At 39.0% G+C, this 20,396-nt stretch overlaps 1 pseudogene; it reads right to left on the bottom strand.

Annotated features, from left to right (window-relative positions):
• The window catches only part of LOC114026185, a 48,137-nt pseudogene extending 40,266 nt beyond the window's left edge, over positions 1 to 7,871 (bottom strand).
• Between the last annotated feature and the right edge of the window lie 12,525 nt (positions 7,872 to 20,396).

The raw sequence follows: 20,396 nt of genomic DNA on the forward strand, positions 1-20,396 counted from the left end.
TTCTTTCTTTCTTTCTTTCTTTCTTTCTTTCTTTCTTTCTTTCTTTCATGGTAGAGGAGAGGGGAGTTTGGACCTGTGTTATGAAAGACATTTCAGTTGTAACTTAGTAGCCTGGGGTATTGAAAAGTAAAATGATTTGCCCATGAGAATGTGTTACGTTGGTAACCTGAATCCAGGTCTTGCAGACTCCAAGGCCAGTTTGCTCCTGTACAGGACCATGCTACTTGGTACCTTTCTTAATACTGGATCGGAGTCTGGATCGGGGTTTGAATTCTGGGTCTACTAATTACTTTTTTTTTTTTTAACACTGTGAGGAAATCATTCCTTAGGGCTTAGTTTCCTGATCTGTAAAGAGGGGAGATTGTCCTTCCTGTGTGACCTGTTAGGTCATGCCCAGTTCTCAGTCTATGACCTGTGACTAAATGGTCTATAAGGTACCTACCATCTCTGAATTCTATGATCAGATGTTCCTAAATGCTAATGGCTTTTAAAATGCTTTTAATTTGGGAACAGAAAAAAAAAAGTAACTCAGTGGAGGTCTTTAAAGAGCTAGGCTAGTGGACCCTGTTCTCTTTATCGAACTAGTAACCACATTGGCCGCACTTTCATTAGAGGAAAACACTGGGAAAGGCAAAGAATGCTAGATCTGGAGATGAAAGAACAGAGTCCTATTGCTTCTCTGTGACTTGTTACCTGTATGACCCAGGGCAAGACACTTGGGCCTTTGTTTCCTCATGTGTAAAATGAGGGCTCTGGGCTTAGATGACCCCTATGGTCCCTTCCAGCTGTAAAGCTATGATCCTCCCACATGCCATTCAGTGAGATTAAGGGTTTGAGAAAGAGAACGGAAAAATGAGTTTGCTTTCTTTGGGTCACTACCTATCTTATAAGCCTACTTTTCCCACAAGACTGGGCCTCTCCCCCCTTCTCTCCTCCTTCCACTCCAGGTTCTGAGGGGAGCAGCACTCAGCTTCAAGTGTAGGCTGGGCAGTGTGCCTAGTGGTGGTGATGGGGGTGAGTGAGTTGGGGTCGGGGAGAGAAAGAGACGAAGCACAGAGCTTTTGTATCGCTGAATAAGTGACCTTTCTCCTAACACAGTAGCACGTCTCCATACTGAAAGACCCACAGGAGCCGATATTATCGAATATCTTTAAGGCACACTGGATCAGGATGCATTCCTAGGTAGCAGGAGGTAGAAAAATAGTTAATATTTGACTTAAACCTTTGGGCCACTTGAGTGCTCTCAATAAAGAACATTGCTCTATTTTTGCTTCCTCCACTCCCCCCCCCCCCCAAGTGGAGCTAACAACCTCCCTGGGGTCCCCTAGTTAGCTTTCCACACAATAGCAAGTGAAAGTTTAAAAAGGACAGTGTAGACCGAGGGAGTTAGAAGTAGGCAAGATACAAGAATGGTTAAAATGAAATTTAAAGGAATACATTCTCCATGGGTTAGATATGGGAGGTGGAGTACAGAAAACAATTCAAGCTCCCCTCCCTGGACTCAGTTTCCTACTCTGTAAAATAGGTTGGATTAAGTGATTTTAAGGTCCCTCTGGGCTCTAACAAACAGTGAGCAATTTAAATCCTTTGCTGTTTCTCTAACATCCTTCCCTGTCTCAGAATTCTGATTCACTCTGTCTGACCCATTCCAGCCACAACCTTATCAGCGGTAAGTGTTGATCTTCCCTTGCAACAGAAGGAAAATGATTAACAGATTCTAAAAGACAGTTGCCCGTTACCTCGTTAGTTTTGTAGATAATGCTTTTAAAAATACATACATTTTTATTGACTTTTCCTTCATGATGAGAGAGGCTATTTACTCACTGTGGGGGGAGTTTTGTCCACTTGCTCTCACTCTCTGAAAAAGATTTAGCAAAATCCTGCCTTTGCGTGGAGAGAAGAAGAATGGAAAAAAATTGAAAAAATAAAGTATGATGTTGAAAAACCAAGTCCTGGCTCAGTTTTTGCTACAATTCTGTGACTTTTATTTTTTATGACTGTCAATTAAAACTTACTTTATTCTTTGGGGAAAAGATAAGAATCACATTTGTCAAATTTTGTTCCATGTCAGGAATTCTTAAATGAGTACAAACAGCATACCTTTGGTTTCATCAACTCAAAGGTAATTATGTTTTGGTTTTGGATTTCAGGCATATAATGCATCATAAGCCTCAAATTTATATTCATTTTCATGTGAAATTAATTATAGAAGAAATTGGAAATTGCAAAGTTTTTTTTAAAAGCAGAAAAAAAAACCCCAAAACCTAGATAATGCACGAGGAAGCCATTTGAAATTTTAAAGTGCTAAAAAAAAGTTAGGGTTATTATTCAGTTTGAAATAATTACTAAATGAAAAAGCATGATTCCAGCCTTCCCTCTACCTCACACTGAGCAACAGTACCTTGATGCTCAGTAGAAATATATTTCTTTGCCAATTTTATTGGGAAGGCAAATTAAGGCTTAGTAGCAGACAAAGACAATAGCATTCTTAAGACGACAAGGTCTCAACTCTCTTCCTAGTATCTGAAAGAAGGGGACTTTCAGCCAACTTTGGATTCTGTACACGTGGTGTGCATATGTGTATCCGACAGACCCTTTACTTGTGTAAGGGTAGATTTGAAATCTTTGCCCCTGGATGAACTGAAAGTGACATTGAAGGGAATCTGATTGAAACAAATTCTCTTCTGGTTAAGGAATCAGGGCTTAGCTTCTAATCACTTAAGATCTGGCTAATTATCTAGGTTGACACCTGGCCCCCCTTACACTTGCAAACTTTTCCCAACATTTATGACTGTCTTTTACAGCCCATCATTGAATTTCAAACAAGAACATTTGCATTTTTCTCTCCTCCAATCCACTATGCAGTTTGCCAAAATAATCTTCCAAAAACCTTTGATCAAGTCTCTCCTTGCTCAAAAGCTTTCAGTGGCTCACTGCTGCCTATAAGCAGAAAACTTCTGACAGTGCAGGCAATACATTGAATGCTCTCTACATCCTGGTTGATGACATATCCTCCTTATCACCTCACTGCTTCCTTCCATCCACCCACCCTTAGTTAAGGCAACCTATGGACTGTCCTCCAAACATACTTTGTTCACTCCTAACTCTTTGTCTTTGTTCATTAACCTTCTCCTCCCCATCCCCTGAGCCTACCACTTGTCTTAAACCTACTCATTCTTCTAGGCCCACCTCCTTCGGAATCCTTCTCTGGCCCCTCCAGCCTATTGTTCTTGGCAATAAGTTTACTGTTCATTGTACTCATTTGACAATTAATCACTTCCTGCCTAGAGGCACCTCTTATACTGTGGTCTCTATGGTTATTGTCAAGTTTATCCAGAGCTTTTAGGAGAACAGGATACCCTGAGCTTACTCAATGCATTCTGGTTCTTTAGACTTGGCTAGAGTGGAGATGTCCTTAGCTAGATGGAAATAACCCTTCAGAAGACCCAATTATTTTCTCTTATTCTGTGCTCATCATATAGCCTTCTGATTTTATAATTTGGTCTCCTGAGCGAACTCATTTACCAAGAGAGAAAGTACCCTGTGAAGATAACTTATCAGTTCTTTTACCCAGTATGGTTCCCATTATAAATGAGCAAATTTGCATTCTTGTTAAGCCAGGCTTTTGCCCTTGTGAATTTTATTAGTGTGAATCAGCTTCCCCAAACCTGGTTACTACTGATATTAATAAAATTGAGTTTCTGAACCTGTGAAGCTGAGGACCAGATCCTGGATTCCATCAAATTGAATAGAGACTTGTGAGGGTCATAGACTTAGAACTGGAAGGAATGTTACAAGTCATCTCATTTTATAGATGAGAAGACTGAGGTCCAGAGTTAAGTAACTGGTCCAGTCACACAGAATGTGTAGGCAGAGGCAGAATTTGAACCTAGGTCCTCTGCCACTAAGTCCTACTGTATCTTTTTTCTTTTTTTATCTTTTTATTTAAAGTTTTGAGTTCCAAATTCTCTCTCTCCCTCCCTGAGTCGATAAGCAATCAGATATAGGTCACACATGTGCAATCATGTAAAACATTTCCAAATTAGTCCTTTGGTACAAGAAGATCGGAATAAAAGAAAGTTTAAAATATCATCTTCAGTCTGTATTCAAACAATATCAGTTTTTTCTCTAGAGGCGGATAGTATGCTTCACCATTAGTCCTTTGGGATTGTCTTGGATCATTGTATTGCTAAAAATAGCTAAGTCATTCACAGTTCTTCATCGAACAATATCGCTGTTACTGTGTATACCATTCTCCTGGTTCTGTACACTTCACTGTGCATCAGTTCATGTAAGTCTTTCTAGGTTATTCTGAAATCATCCTGCTTGTCATTTCTTATAGCACAACAATATTCCATTACAATCATATACCACAGCTTCTTTAGCCATTCTCTAATTGATAGGCATCCTTTCAATTTCCAATTCTTAGTCACAACAAAAAGAATTGTTATAAATATTTTTCAACAAATACGTCCTTTCCCCTTTTTTGGATGTCTTTGGGATATAGACCTAGCAGTGGTATTGCTGGATCAAAAGGTAAGCACAGTCTGATAGCCCTTTGAGCATAGTTCCAAATTGCTCTCCAGAATGTTTAGATCAGTTCACAACTCCACTAACATTCAAGATTTTCCTTTTTTGTCATATTAGCCAATCTGATAGGTGTGAATTGGCACCTCAGAGTTCTTCTAATTTGCATTTCTCTAATTAATAGTGATTTAGAGCATTTTTTTCTTGTGCCTATGGATAGCTTTGATTTCTTTGTCTGAAAATTGCCTGTTCATATCCTTTAACTGTTTATCATTTGAAATTCCAATATTCTTACTTTTGTAAAACCTTGGGGAAAAAATCACTTTGCCTCTCTCAATCTCATGTTCTTCATATGTAAATAGAAAAAAGTAGGATCTCTAAGATCTAAGTTCAAATCCTGTCTCAAATATTTAATAGCAATGTGATCCTGGTCATCTCAGTTTCCTTGTCTGAAAAAACTATAACAATAACACCTACCTCCCGGGGTTGCTCTGAGTATCAAATGATATATATATATATATATATATATATATATATATATGTAAAGTATTTTGAAGCCCTTAGAACATTACAAAATGCTAGCTATTATTACTCTCCCAACATCCCTTCCATTCCATGATCCCATGAGCCTATTAATGAAAAAAAAAACATCCTAGACACAGGCATATCTATTCTGGAATGTGCCTTAGTGTTAATGCTCCCTAGTTAAAGAGCACGACCAGATTTCCCCAAATGAGACTCTGATATTTGTTTTGGTGAGGCAAGGGTCTTCAGGGCCATAAGAGGATGCCAGGATGAGGAGAAGGTATGGGGTTTTGAGTAAATGGGCATCCCTTCAATTTCCAATTCTTAGCCATGCAAAAAGAGCTGCTATAAATATTTTTGTACAAATAGGTCCCTTTCCCTTTATTTTTTTGACCGTCTGGGATATAGCTATAGAGGTGGTGTTTGGATCAAAGGGTATGTGCAGTTTTATAGTTCTTTGGGCATAGTTCTAAATTGCTATCCAGAATGGTTGGATAAGTTCACAGCTCCAACTACTGTATCTTTCCATTGCACCACAATAATTCTCTTGAGGTTGCAACCAACCTATCTTTTGATTATACCAAATCTTTGAGACCACTCGGCAACTACCATTCAAAGCACATTCAAGCAAAGCGAATAGATCATAAACTCCATGGGGGCAGGAATGTTGTCACATTTAAATTCTTTGGGGAGATTCAAAGTACTCTGTACCCATTTGGTTGGTAGGTACTTAATAAATATTTGTTGAATTTATCCCTTTTTTTGAATATGGAGCTTTATATTAGATTGTAAACTATCACAAGAAAGGGAAGATATATTACCTACCTTTGTAGCCTCCTCAGAGCCTTGTACACAGTAGGTACTTAATCTGCTATTAGATAATTAATTTCAGTCATTATGTGTATAGCTGAGTTTTATAAAAACTGTTGAGGTAGTTGTAGTCATTTGCTCTTGTTGCTAAAGAGAGACATAAAAATATTTTAACTGCACATTTAAGTTCACATGAAAGCATGCATAGAGTAGAAGCTTCATTGTGTGCCTTAAATCCCTTACCAAAACCCAATGAGCTGAAATTCGGCAAAAGGCAAACTTTCCAATTTCTTTGCATTCACCAACTCCTTACGTACAATTTAGCAAAGGCATGTTTATCCTTCTAAGCCTCTTGGGTCAGGCCTGGGTTTTCTCAATGTTCCATTGACTTGCCTAATGTGCACTCATGTCTCTTCCCCTTTCTCACTGCCCCCAAATATATAAAGTCGTGTTAAGGCCATTCTCTTTAGAGGAAGGGAGTTTAAAAGTAAACAGCAATGGAAAACTCTAGGAAGGCTTAGGATGTAGGGGGTGGAACAGTATGCCTGAGGGAGCCTAGAATAACACTTCACCCCGAAGTTCTGGTTTAAATAAATCTGGGGAGGTTGAAGGTCCTCTATGGTAGTCTATATTGGCTTATCTTAGGTAGGGGCAGCAGGTGCTATCTATTATTGGCCGTTGCTAGGGCTAAATGTCAGTCCTAGTTGCCTAGAGATGAGGCTGTCCTATACACCATGATTACAAGGCCACTGACGAAATGAACTCCTCTATTCAGACCAGCCACACTGTCTCCATTTGCTTTCTTCTAGTCAGGTCCATCTGTTGCTGTAAGTGGCCAGGTGGTATTAACTCATTTGAAACACAGTCACTGGTTCCATAAATATATCAACTCATCAAGAAATAATTGATCTGGTTGTCAGGAGGCCTGGGGTCTAGTATGGGCTTTGCCATTAGCTTGGACAGGTTGTTTAGTCTCTCTGGGCCTCAATTTACCCAACTGTAAAATGAGGATCAGATGACATCTAAACTCTTATCCTGTGAATTATAGTCAAAAAAGCCTGAGATTTTTGGCATCAATAGATCTGGACTTGAGCCCCAGTTCTTCTACCTAGCAGTGGTATATGACCTTGGGCAAATCTCTTTGCATTTCTAAGTCTCAATTTTCTCATCTAAAAAGTGGGCATAATAATTCTTGCGTTGCTTATACTATACTTGGTTATTAGGAGATTCAAGAAATATGTGTAAGACACTTTGTGAAGCATAAAACACCATAAAATAATAACAATAGCTAGCATTTCTATAATACTTCAGATTTGTAAAGCATTTTACACGTGTTTTCTCATTTGAGGCTCAAAAGAACCCTGACAGACAATACTGTTATTACCCTAATTTTACAGATGAAGAAATTAAACTGGGAAGGGGTTCAGGGTCACATGGTAAGTGTCTGAGGTATCCTTTTAATTCAGATCTTCCTGAGTTTTGCATCAACAGACCTGGAGTTGAGCCTCAGTTCTGTTACCTCATGGTTATGCAACCTTGGGTGAGTTATTTTGCTTTTAAAGTTTTTGATTTTCTCATCTAAAATGGGTATAATTTAAGCCTAGGTTTTTCTGTTGCTTAAACCTGTGCTCCATCCATTATGCCCCTAAATATAAGCTTTTGTTGTTATTTTTTTGCTTCTCTCTTAAGTACCTATGTTGGCATCCACTCATTTTCTGTTTTCATCCCTGAGTACCCTAGTGATCTCATTGCCTCTGAATTAATTACATTCCAGTGCCGTTGTATTGGTTGTTTCATATTAAGGATGACATGTATGTGTGATAGCTCAAACACTATAAAATAGCCCATAATGACACTATGGTGATGAGCAGGCTGTCATAAAGCCACTTGGCTGTGCAGAGTATATTGCGATGGGGAAGACCTTTCTGTTTGTGTGTGGCTCTGGGAAATGCCAGCATCCATACCAGGTGGAGCCCCCTCTGCTGCAGGTGTGCAACAGGCAGGTTCATGTAGACTTGCTAATCTAGACTAAAGCCTTTTCCATCTCTAAATTCTCTGTTTTTACAAGTGAGGAGACCGAAGCCTCAGATATCTCCTAGTCATACTTTTCCTCCTGTATTCAAGTCTTCTGAATCCAAGTCTTTTGTTTTTCTACTATAGCATACTTTGAAAAGAATATGTATAGCCCTTGTTTCAGAGGTTCTCTTATAAAATAAATGACCTGGGTATATCTTGAGGACTTCTTACTTCTCTCTCTCTCTCTCTCCCTCTCCCTCACCCTCCCTCCTTCTCTCTCTCTCTCTCTATCTCTTTCTCTCTCTCTCTCTCTCTCTGCCACCACTTAGTTGACTTGAGAACTTCAATATCAAGGAGTGCTATCAAATGGCTGAACAAATTTATGGTATATGAACATAGTGGAATACTTGTGTACCATAAGAAATGATGGGAGGAACAGTTTCTGAGTGACTTGAGAAGACATATGTGAACAAATTCAAAGGGATATGAGCAGAACCAGGAGAACAATTTTTATAATAACAACATTGTAAAGGCAAACAATTTTGAAAGACTTGAGAACTCCAATCAGTGCAGTGACTAAACAAGATTATGAAAAAAGCTACTCGCCTCCTGACAGAGAGGTGAAGGACTCAAGATGCAGAAGAAAACATAAAGTTTTGGATATAGCCAATGTGGGAGTTTGTTTTGCTTCATTATACATATTTGTTACAAGGATTTCCTTCCCCTCACCCCCAACCTCCCAACCATCACCCAGGGAAAGGAAGAAGGGAGAGAAAATAAATTCTTATTAATTTAAAAAAAAAGTAAACTAAAGGTTTTTTTTTAAACTTCAATATTTGGTATTTTCCACAGGGAGCCATTAGCTCCCCTTATAAGCACATAGATACCCAAGGCTCAAAAGAGGAACCATTTTATGTACAAATTAATGGAAATAGGTAGCACTTAAATTCTAGTACATATAAAATAATGATACTCCCTTTCCCAATTAAAAACCCTCCCCAAATCAAACAATCAACAATTATTTATTAAACTCCTACTTGTGCCAGCTACTGTATTAGGCACTGGAGACTTGTGCCATTTTTTGTAACTGACTTCTGCCCTGGCCAGGAAGGCAACAGCCAAGAACAGTCTAGGTTTGTCACCCTGAATTATCACTCTTAACCATGGCTTCGTGCTTTCCAGCTTGGCAGACAGCAAATGGAGGATTTACACACAGCCTATCTCTACTCCTGCTGTTCCCATTGCAATTATGTTGCTTTCCTCCAGCAGCAAACTCTCAGAAGGCATTGCTAATCATTGATTCCCACTCTTACCCTCAGCCACCGTTCTACCAAGCTATTATGTTACTCTCCTCATTTTCCAGCTCTGTTGGCAGATCTCCATAATTGGCAGTTCTGCCCTCTTCAAAAAGACTTGTCACCCTCTGCTTTCAACTCCCCAGCAGTAGCTCCTGTAAGGCACTCTGAAATTCTACTCTCTACCAATAGATGGCACTCATCACCTTCTTTAGGGGATCAGCTATCTCAAAGTATTTTATTTTTTTTAATTACTCAAAAACCATACCTCCCTTTTTCTTAAACTTTCTTTTCTACACTATCACCAAGGCCCCCATTTTATCCTATAGGCTGAGGGTGGGGCAGAGTATGTGCCTATACAAGAACTTTTTCCTCTTGCATTGTGTAAGCTAGCCTCCTTCTTCCACCACTTTCCTACTGGTACCTCTTTTCTTCAGATCAACACTTCATATTGGATCTTAGGATTTGGGTAAGCACACTCATTTTCTCTCTGATTGCCCCTTCACATTTATTTTCTTCCAGAGATATCTGACCTGGGTTATTAAAATTACCTGGGGGTCACTTCCTGAAATATCTAAACAAAATTAGGTTGATAGCACAATGTGAAGATGTAGAGAACTGAGAAATATCTGTCATCCCTGGTATAGTAGATCTGACTTGTATGGAAAATCCATTTTGCCAGCAATATTATCACAAATGGGCTTGAGGCCTAGATAAAAAGATTTAATTTTCTCTAGAAGTCTGGATTAAGGTACCTTCTGCCTTTTGACTAGCTTTGGACTTCTTTTCATTCTTAATGTATTTGAAACAAGCAATTGGGAGTTAAAGCAAACAATGCCTGAGCTTTGACCACAATATCAAATGATGTTTGTTCTCTGATTGTACAGAGCTTCTGACATTACCTTGTAAGATATGCTATTTTGCCGCCAAGATTACATTCCTATTGCATGAAATCAATCTAGATTAATTTAGTAAAACAAACATAAAAAGAAACCATACCTGGAAAAGAGTTTGATTCATAAGGGCCTCAAATAACATGAAGAAATTTGGGATAGGCCCAACAACTCTTGCTAAACTTTTTGGGAACATGGTTTTTCACAGGCAGCAGTTGGAGTGTACAGGTAAAGAACACTGAATTAGCCTTCGGGTGACTAGGGTTCAAATCTCTGCTCTGATACTTGCCAGGTGTGTCACATACCCCTTTTGAGCCTTGGTTTCCTCATTTGTAAAATGAAGGCAATAGTGCTGCAGACTTTAGAGGGCTATTGTGGGAATTGCTAGACATGATAGATGGGAAAACTTTTTGTAAACAGTTTAACTTTTTTTTTTGTTGGTTCATGGTATATTTCAGTCTTTTTTTTTTAAGATTCATTAATTTATTTATTTTTAGTTTTCATAATTCACATCCACAAGATTTTGAGTTCCATATTTTCTCCTTATGTCATCCCTCCCCCAGCCCCAAACAGTTTAACTTTCTGAGAGGACTGAACTTGGAATTAGTGAAACACGAGTTCAAGCCCTGCCTTTGACACATACTAGTTATGTGACTATGGGAAAGCCACTTACCCTCTCAGCGTCTCAGGCAACTGTCTAAGACTGTGAATTGAAGCAAGGGTGGCTAGTTTCCATCCATCATATACTCCCTCAACTGATGAAATCTCAGGTCTAAAAAAAAGTGTTGTCACATAGAGAGCAATCTGACCACAGCCTGCGTTTCCAACCTAATCTTTTGTCTTTCTCTCAGCTTTTTCCAAAGTTGTCTATTCCCAGTACCCCCAAAGCACCCTTCACTCTTCTTCCATACCTTGGCTCCCTTTGCTCATAGGGTTCCATTTGTGACTACATCCTTCTAGGCCCAAGCCTCCAATACTTCATCCTCCATGAAAACTTTCCTGATCCCCTGACTTAGAAGAGCTTCCCTCCCCCATTCATGGCCCAAATGCTCTTTGTCATTTATATGATTCAGAAGATACTTATCCTGCACTACTTTGTCTTATTATCTATGTACATGAGCTGTCTCATTGACTAAATCATTAGTGCTTGGATGGTAAGGACTTCATGTTCCCCCTATGACTCATTAAGGAACCCTAGCACATTACTACTGATTTTTTTTGGGGGGGGGGGAAGGACCAGACCCCTCTCACTGACTAAATCATTAGTTCTTGGAGGGCACGGACTACATACTTCCCCTGTATCCCCTAACTCCACCAGGACCTAGTACATTATTATTGCAAATTTTTGGGTGAAGTACCAGACCTGTGATTTCATCAGTATAAGGAATTTCACCATGAGGAAATTCCCTTTCCTAATGAAGATTGACACCTGCTCTCTTAGTTGTTGCTGCTCAGTTGCATCACTCATGACCAACCCCATTTGGAGTTTTCTTGGCAAAGATACTGGAGTGCTTTGCCATTTGCTTCTCCAGCTCATTTTACAGATGAGAAAATTGAGGCAAACAGGGTTAAGTGACTTGCCCAGGGTCACACAGTTAGTAAGTGTCTGAGGCTGGATTTAACCTCAGGAAGATCAGTCTTCCTGATTTCAAGCCCAGCACTCTATCCTCTGTACTTATAGTCTTAGAGAGTCACACAACTACTATGTAAAAGGCAAGACTTGAATCCAGGTCTTCCTAACTTCCAGGCCACCTTTCTCTATCCATGACACCATGTTACTTTTCACAATAGAAAGAGAATGTGTGTGTGTGTGTGTGTGTGTGTGACAAATGAGTGAAAGAATATGTAATCTCTGGCATTTAAAAAACCCTCTAACCCCCCTCCCTCCCCACAGCCAACCCCCAGCTTGGTTCTGCTTAGAAGAAGCTACTTTTGCTGTCTTGTCTTACTGAAGCAATGATTATTGTTTTTCCCTTCATTTTGTCTAACTCAGCTTTGTTCTCTATCCCACTGGTTCTTCCTGATGTTTAGATCCCAAATCCATGGATCCATGAGAAATTTGAATTTGGCTAGCCCACTTCCTTTGCCACACAATAGAATTATGGTAGGTCCCTTAGGAGCCGGTTTCATGACAAACCAAGAAATTGTGAATGTCCCGGCATCTCCTTCTTTCTCTCTTTGCTCCACAGGCCATGCTTTCCAGCTTGGCAGACAGCAAGGGAGGATTTACACAATGCATTTCTCCGCTCCTGCTGTTCTGCTTGCAGCAGTATTAAGAACTCTGGCATCGCTGCTGGCAAAATTCGTTCCATGGGGAGCACTTCTCTACCTCCCACCTAGTTGCTCAGCAGCTCTATAAAATCGGCACATTCTAAGGGTAGACAAAGTCCTGGCCAGAACAGATAGGATCAGGAATGAAAGAGGGAGCTGTGAAATTAAACAGAAGGCCAGGATCACAAGTGTTAGATGAAAACAGAGCAGCTCGGACTGTAGATAGAAAGAAATCCAGGGCAACTGCATGATCCTAAGTCATGTTGTCAATCCACAGAGGCTGATATAGAGACAACAAGATGGTAGAAACCCTTTGGAGCCAGAGGACCTGAGTTCAAATCCTGTTTCTTTTACACTTCTTTTATGACCTTGGGCAACTCACTTAACCTATTTGGGCCTCAATTTATTCCTTAAAAAAAAAGTGAGGCAGTTGAACAGATAGATGAGTAAAGTGTTAAAGAGAAGAAACTATGTCCATGGAAAGGAAGAGTGGAAACATTGGTTTAAAGCAGGTGGTGTGCTCTAAAGATCCAGGAGGAAAGGAGAAAGAATGACAGAAATAGCACTTGACCTTCACACAGCTCTAGTCACTCTGGGGAATTTCAAGGCTCTTCTGAATTGATTCAGTATATTTCCCTTGGGTTGAATGGTTAGCTATCATACAGTATGTTAGCTGGGAGTGAAAATTCACAGGCAAAAAGAGTGGCCATCTTTTTGTTTAAATAATCTGACCTAGTTAAAGCTCAAGAACAGTTTACTAGAGGTCAACTTTATAATACCCTACATACAGACTTGGGCAACAGACGCCTATTCTGAAAATCAATGCCATGTGTTTTTAATCTACTGCAACTCTAAAGAATGAAGGGATAGAGTAGCACTACTGGAGTTTAAACCCAAGAATCTAAAGTTACTAATTCCTCCAAGTTGAGTCTGACATCTCTAAAATGTATCAGAATATTTAAAGAGGGAGGGTGGGTGTACAAAGGATGACTGACAACATCCCTTCCTCTCCTTTCTTGGGCCTGGTTTCTAATCTCTCTTTCTATAACTGCTTTCATCCTCTCCCTCCTATTATTAATCCACCAGTAAGTTTGAGGGGAGCAAATTGAGATCAGAATGATCAGGCCCTCCCTCACCATCTTTTACCTGGACCACATCAGTAATCTCCTAACTGGTCCTCTCTCCCATCTATCCTCGACACAGTTACCATCTTGGTATTCCTGCAGGATAGGTTTCACTGTATCATTCTCCTGCTTGAAAAATTTCAGTGGCTTCCCAGCCCCTCAACAATAAAATATAACCTCCTGATCGACATTTAAAGCCCTTTAGAATCTGGCTTCAATCTATCTTTCCAGTCTGTTTTTATATTACTATCCCTCATATACTTTCTGCCAAACCAGCCCACTTCATATTCCCCATGTAAATCATTCCGTTTCCAAACTGTCCTTCTGCACAAGTAGTCTCCTATGCCTGGGATACTTTTCTTCCTCACTTTGTCTCTTGGAACCCATAATTCCCTTCAAAGCTCATTTCAAGTGACATTTACTATCCAAGACCTCTCTCTGGACACTTATTAATCCCCTCATCTTCACCCTCTCTCCATCCCATCACTTTGTATTTTTTAATTTCCTTATTAAAATATATGTTATTTCCCTGTTTATTGAAGGCAGGGACTGCTTTTTTTTTTTGGTCTTCATATCCCATGCACAATGACAAACACACAGTAGGACTTAATAAAAGTTTATTTAATTTCATTGAAATATTAAAAGAGAATATCCAAAAAAAAGGAGACCTTGCCTGTTGTATCTGCATTCTTTCCTATGCTGGTTGATAATCAAGACTTCTGTCCTTTGGGACTCCAGCCCCTTCTACCCAAAGGTCCTGAAAGTCACAGACAAACTAGATTATGAAATCCAGAAGAAAGTGGGATTGAAAATTTCATGGAAGAGGCAGAAAAATATTACCCATGGGCCTTGGTTTCCTCATCTGTAAAATGAAGGAAATTGGATTGGATGACCCCTGAATTCTTTCCCATCTCTGAATCTATAATGCTGTAAACAGTTAATAGTCAATGAACATTTGCCAAACACCTACTGTGTTGCCAGGTACTATGCTAAGCGCTGGGTTCCACCTCATTCAGTATCCTGAATAGGAATGAATTGACCCAATTGATTCAAAGAAACTGGTTTGCTTGTGATTATCTAATGACAATAATAAAAGCTAACATTTACATGTTTACTATGTGCTAGATACAGTGCTACCTAGCCCTGGATTAGGGTGACAGGGTGATTTCAGGCCAGTTCTTCACTGAATTTGTATAAGGACAAAATTCAGATTCCCAGAGGGGTCACTTGAGGCCCCGCAAGGCTAGTCATACATTGAGTAGCAAGACCTTATTGAAAATTTTAATAATAACATTATTATTATTTAGCATTTCTAAAGTACTTTTCGTTTTAAAGTACTTCATAATCAGGGTTTTTTTTTATGACTTCCAATAAAACCTCAAACAGCCCTTTCCAAGCAAGAATATCAGCCTGTCCAGGAATAGTGTCTCTAAACAAGGGCCCCTTGTCCTGCAGCCACGACTTGAGTGTTCCACCTTCATTTTCCTGCTTTTCCACTCTAATATAGCTGAGCTCTCTTGCTATCACTAAATCTTTACCATAACCCTCAGCATCTGAACTTTTTGCTTTTCCCTTCTTGTTCCCTTCCCTAGCCTTTAAAATATAAACCTTCTGTGCTCTGTATCCATCAATCAAAGTGAAAAGCCCAGACACAAAATAATCACTGTGGGTGGCATCTAGGTGCAGCTGGACTTGTGTGGCAGCCGTCAACACCAGAGCAGTCTCATTCAATGGTGACCCAGGCTTGCTGCCCAGGCTGAGTTTCGACTGGTTTTGTTTTTTTTTTTAGCATCCCTTTTGTGAGCTGCCTGGGGTTTGTTTAAGGCAATACCTGACACTTCACACCAAATCCCACATGAATTCAACTATTCATAACTCTCAGTGATGCCAGGGGATGGGGAGAGCAAGGATTTTATTTATTAAGTTTATGTAATGAATAGTAATAATAGTAGAAACAATTTATATAGTGATTTAAGGCTTGCAAAGTGCTCTGCTTTTGTTATCCTATTTCATCCTCTCAACAATCCTCTAAGGCATTTAGAGGATTATCTTCATTTTGCAGATGGGGAAACTGAGGCAGACAGCGGTCACATTTGAACTTAGGTCTTCCTGACTCCTGGTTCAGTCCTCTGTGTACTGTTAGCCACCTAGACAAATTTCCATATAGATAGTAGGATAGTTAGCATTTATTAAAAAGCTAGCATTTATATAGTATTTTCAAGTTTGTGAAATACTTCAAATGTATTATCTCATTTGATCCTCACAACTACTGAGTGTATATATATATATATACATATATATATTTATGCACACATATACATATATATGCACAGGTATGTGTGTATGTATGTATATTTACATACATATATACATACGTGTATATACACATGCATACATATACTTTATATTTCTTTATATTTATATTATATACATTTTTTTTTTACACAGAGGCAGCACCCAGTTATACATCTGTGAATATTCACAACCTTGACTGCTTAGATTATTAGAATGCTAGGCCTTAGCATGCAACATGTAAAGACATAGAATGTTACAACTGGAAGGAATCTTAAAGACCACTCAGGTCAGTCCTTTCATTTATGGATAAAGAAACTGAAGGCTAGGGAGTTGAAATTACGTGCCCAAGAAAATACGATAGGTTGGCGTTAGAGTCAGGCCTTCTGGCTCCTGATATAGTAGATATGTTTACTGACGTGCTAACTCATTGGACTGCCTATCCAACTGTGTATCATAGATAGGATATTTGGGCATGTTGTTATCTTTTTTTTTCTTTCTGTGTGGATGATCAGGCCAATTTACTTTGAGGGGCCATAGATCTCATTAAGTAAATTTTGTGATACTCTGAGACTTGATACAAAATATCATTCATAAATGGTACATCTGAGCTGATCATTACAGGAGTTCTTTACCTTTGTAATGTCATAGATTGCTTTGGTAGTTTGCTAAAGCCTATGAACCCTTCCTCAAAATAATATTTTTAAATGTATAAAATAAAATATACAGGATTGCAAAGAAAACCAAAATTATATTGAAATTAGGATATAATTTTTCCCCATCAGAGCTCATTGACCCCCCTGAAATCTATTTTTGAACTCCTTGGAGATTTGTAAATCCCAGGTTAAGCTACAAGAATGCCCTCTTCCATTTGGGCTCTGTGAATGACCACTGTTGGCCAATCTACATATATCCTCTTTTATACCTTGCTTGATAGTATTAATGAGAGTTATCTCTGTGGATGCCTTTATCAAAAATTATGTATCATCTTAGCATGTTAAAGAGGGACATCATGGTGGAAAAGAGCTTTAAATCTGTGTTTGACTTGACCAATTCAAATCTTATTTTTATTTTCTTTTTCAAAATCAACAACAGTAAACATGGTGGTACATTGGAGTCTCAAAATCTTTCATTCGATTGTGTGACTGTGGAGATGGGTCATGATGTAGAAAATAATGTGTGAACTCTTCCTTTCTCACATTTCATCGAAGATAAACTCAATAAATATGTAGCTCTGGCTTGTAAAGATTTTACAAAGACAAGAAAGTAAGGGCAGGGCCAGTGGCTACTGATGCTGTTTTGACTGCCTTTTTTATGGTAGCAATATTGTCCTCCACAAAAGTTTTACTTTTGTCCCTCATTGTGATATTGAAAGGACCCTGATTTCTCAAAGACTATGACAGTGAAACGAAAGCTTTCATAAGTTCTACTCTGCTGGAAAGGCCTCAAATGCAGTCATGGTGTCAGAAAGTATCTACTTACCTAGGACCATCCTCACTAAGAATAAGAGATATTCATCCCTTGTATACTGGTCCCTTGGTGATCAACTCTATAGTCATGGCCACTCATTAAGCAAAGGAAAACTCAAAATGGGGGCCAGTCTGCTTTAGCAATGATGATAGCAGACTGATGGGAAAGGAGAGGTTGCTAAGAATTTTTTAGACTATCTATAAACATTAACTTACCAATTGATACTTTAAATACAAGCAATTGATACTTTAAATCTGCAGTGATTGAATTGATACACTACTAAAACTAGGGTTCTTAACTTCAGGTCCACGAACTTAAAAAAAATTATTACTATATTTTAATATAATCGGTTTTCCTTATAATCTTATAAATTTTATTTTAGGCATTTAAAAGCATTATTCTGGGAGAACTTTGCCAGAGTGCCCAAAGGGTCCATGACACAAAAAGGATTAAGATCCCCTATACTAGAGGAACTGAGCCATACTAATACTGGTGTTCTTGTTATAAATGAAGCTATAAGGAAGTTGTAGCTAAATGGGAAGAAAGACTCTCAGGCGTACAGGGAGTGGCAAATAAATTGTTGGTTTTATTGTTCATCCAAAGGCAGCAAGAACATTTATTTCATGGGAGGTAGTTTAAGTTCCTTGAGGGCAAAAACTGTTTCATTTTTTTTTGTGTTTGTTTCCCCAGAACCTATCTGGCACATAGTAGGTACTTAGTGAATACTTATAGGTGGTTGATGAGTGTAAGTAAGAAGACCGCCCTGAAGATAAGTAAAGCCAATCGATAGAGGTGCAATGGAGCCAGTTTATACCGCCTCATAAGAGCTGATTATTAAATTTTCAATATGAATACTAAAACCTCAGAAATTGGCAAATGCTACAAATCAGGCCTTGATTCATTGTTTTTGTGTTGTCTAGAAGACTAAAAAAAGTGATGGAGAAAATGTTCGTAACACACAGATTAAACTTAAAACTGTGCCATGTGTATATTTTTCCCTGCCCCCCCGAGAGCTGGTTGTTAAACACTGATCAGCACACTCTTGCTGGCCATACCAACACCAGTTGAAGAGGCTAAAGAGTTAGAGGAATCTTGTGAAGTACTTAATGGCATAGGGAAGGGCCATAGCAACTAAAAAATGTAAAACATTGCTCAAGAAACATTGATCAAGAAAGAAGTGTCTCAAATTTATATCATGAATACTTTCTTCAAGAATAGAATAAGGGATCATTGAATATGATAAATATTTAACAATATCAAAGCAAGTGAAACTGACTATATCTTAATATATAAGAAATGATTGCTTGATTTTGGAGTCATTTCTGTATTAGTGGTATATATACAGTCAGGTCATTGACTTGTAAAAAACAAATATCAAAATTAACACCAAATTAGAAGAAAGAATAATAGTGAATTGGTATGGCATGCAATCAGAACAAATCCTGCTTGATCTATTAAACCAAGATGCCTAAAATGTGAAATAGATAAAGGAATAGGTATTGACACAGATTACTACCATTTCCTAAAGTATTTAAACAAATGGAAATTCATTGCTCCAAAAGAAGAACAAAATGAGCCTAAGAAACTGCCTTATCCAGAAAACCTTGATCTCCTTGCCAAGAGGATCAATACAGCATCCAAGGGAAATAGCAATTTACAGCATATATTCATTTGTCACATATTGTGGAGGAGGTTAAAAAACCACAAGCAGTGTTACCTCATAAAACAATAAGAAACAGTGAAAAGGAAAAGAAAATGGATTTAAAGAAAGTTTGGCAAGAGAGTCCTTTTAAGCCACATCATCCCAAGCATGTAAAGATGAAACATGAAAAATGGAAACTATCTGGAAAGCTTTTTTAAATAACAAACTCTTTTAAGTATCAATGATAACAAAACTACCACATTTGAAATTTAACATCACAATTTTTCATGTATTACATATGAATAAATAGAAATGATACCAAAGAAAAGAGAGTAAGAGGGACTGGAGAGGAGATGCACACTGAAGGCAAATAATTTTGAAGTTACTGAGCGATTGATTTTCAAGAAATTTAAAGAAGGGAAAGATGGCGGAGGGAAAGCAGTGACTTGCTTCAGCTCTCCCCCAAACCCCTCCAAATACCCATAAAAATGGCTTTAAACAAATTCTAAAGCAGCAGAACTCACAAAAAGACAGAGTGAAACAAATTTCCAGCCCAAGATAACTTGGATGGTTGATCAGAAATGTAAATCACGCCGGGACAGGAAAGGAGGGCAGTTCTGCGTGGGTGCACAGGCCACAGTGAACCTGGAGTAGGCCTCAGAGGACTGAATCAGGGGCAGCTGTGGTGGTTTCTAGACTTCTCAACCCATGAACACCAAAGACAACTTAGAAGGTCAGTGGGAAATGTCTGTGACTGGGGTGAGAGAGGAGTAGGTCTCAGCTGCAAGTGTCAAACGCAGCCTGGGGTCCTGGCTGTTTTCTGAGCTTCTGGCCCACAGACTGAAGGGGAATCAATTGGCTGATCAGAGGGGGTTACAGGTCTCTCTTTGCCAGTGCTGAGGCAGGAATCTCTTGCTTTGCCTGTGCTTGGATCAGGGTCACAGTTCTGAGGGGCGATCCTGGGGCGAGGAGGAGCACTGGCATGGTGGAGCTTGTTGTGGCAGTGAAGAGGAAACACCTCACCCCTTATCATACCACCTTGGAAGAAGTGAAAATTTACAGGTCCCTAGAAGTATTTCTGAAAACAGCTGTACAAACCCCTGAAGCTTGGTACAGTACATTCTCCACATTGGAAGCAGACTCTTACCTTACCAAAGAGTTTAAAATTCAAGTAATTGGCTGGGATCATGAGTAAGCAGCACAAAAAGAGTCAGACTATATTATCTTACTTTGGTGACAAAGAAGATCAAAACATACAACCAGAAGAAGACAACATAGTCAAAGCTCCTACATCCAAATCCTCCAAGAAAAATATGAATCAGTCTCAGGCCTTGGAAGAGCTCAAAAGGGATTTTGAGAGGCAAGAGAAGCAGAGGAAAAACTGGGAGGAAAAATGAGAATGATGCAAGAAAATCATGAAGAACAAGTCAACAGCTTGCTAAAGGAGACCCAAAAAAATACTGAAGAAAATACCACCTTAAAAAATAACCTAGGGGCAGCTAGGTGGCACAGTGGATAGAGCACCAGCCCT

The sequence above is a fragment of the Vombatus ursinus genome, unplaced genomic scaffold (assembly GCF_900497805.2).
Source record: "Vombatus ursinus unplaced genomic scaffold, bare-nosed wombat genome assembly UNPS02014833.1, whole genome shotgun sequence".
Classification (NCBI taxonomy): Eukaryota; Metazoa; Chordata; class Mammalia; order Diprotodontia; family Vombatidae; genus Vombatus; species Vombatus ursinus.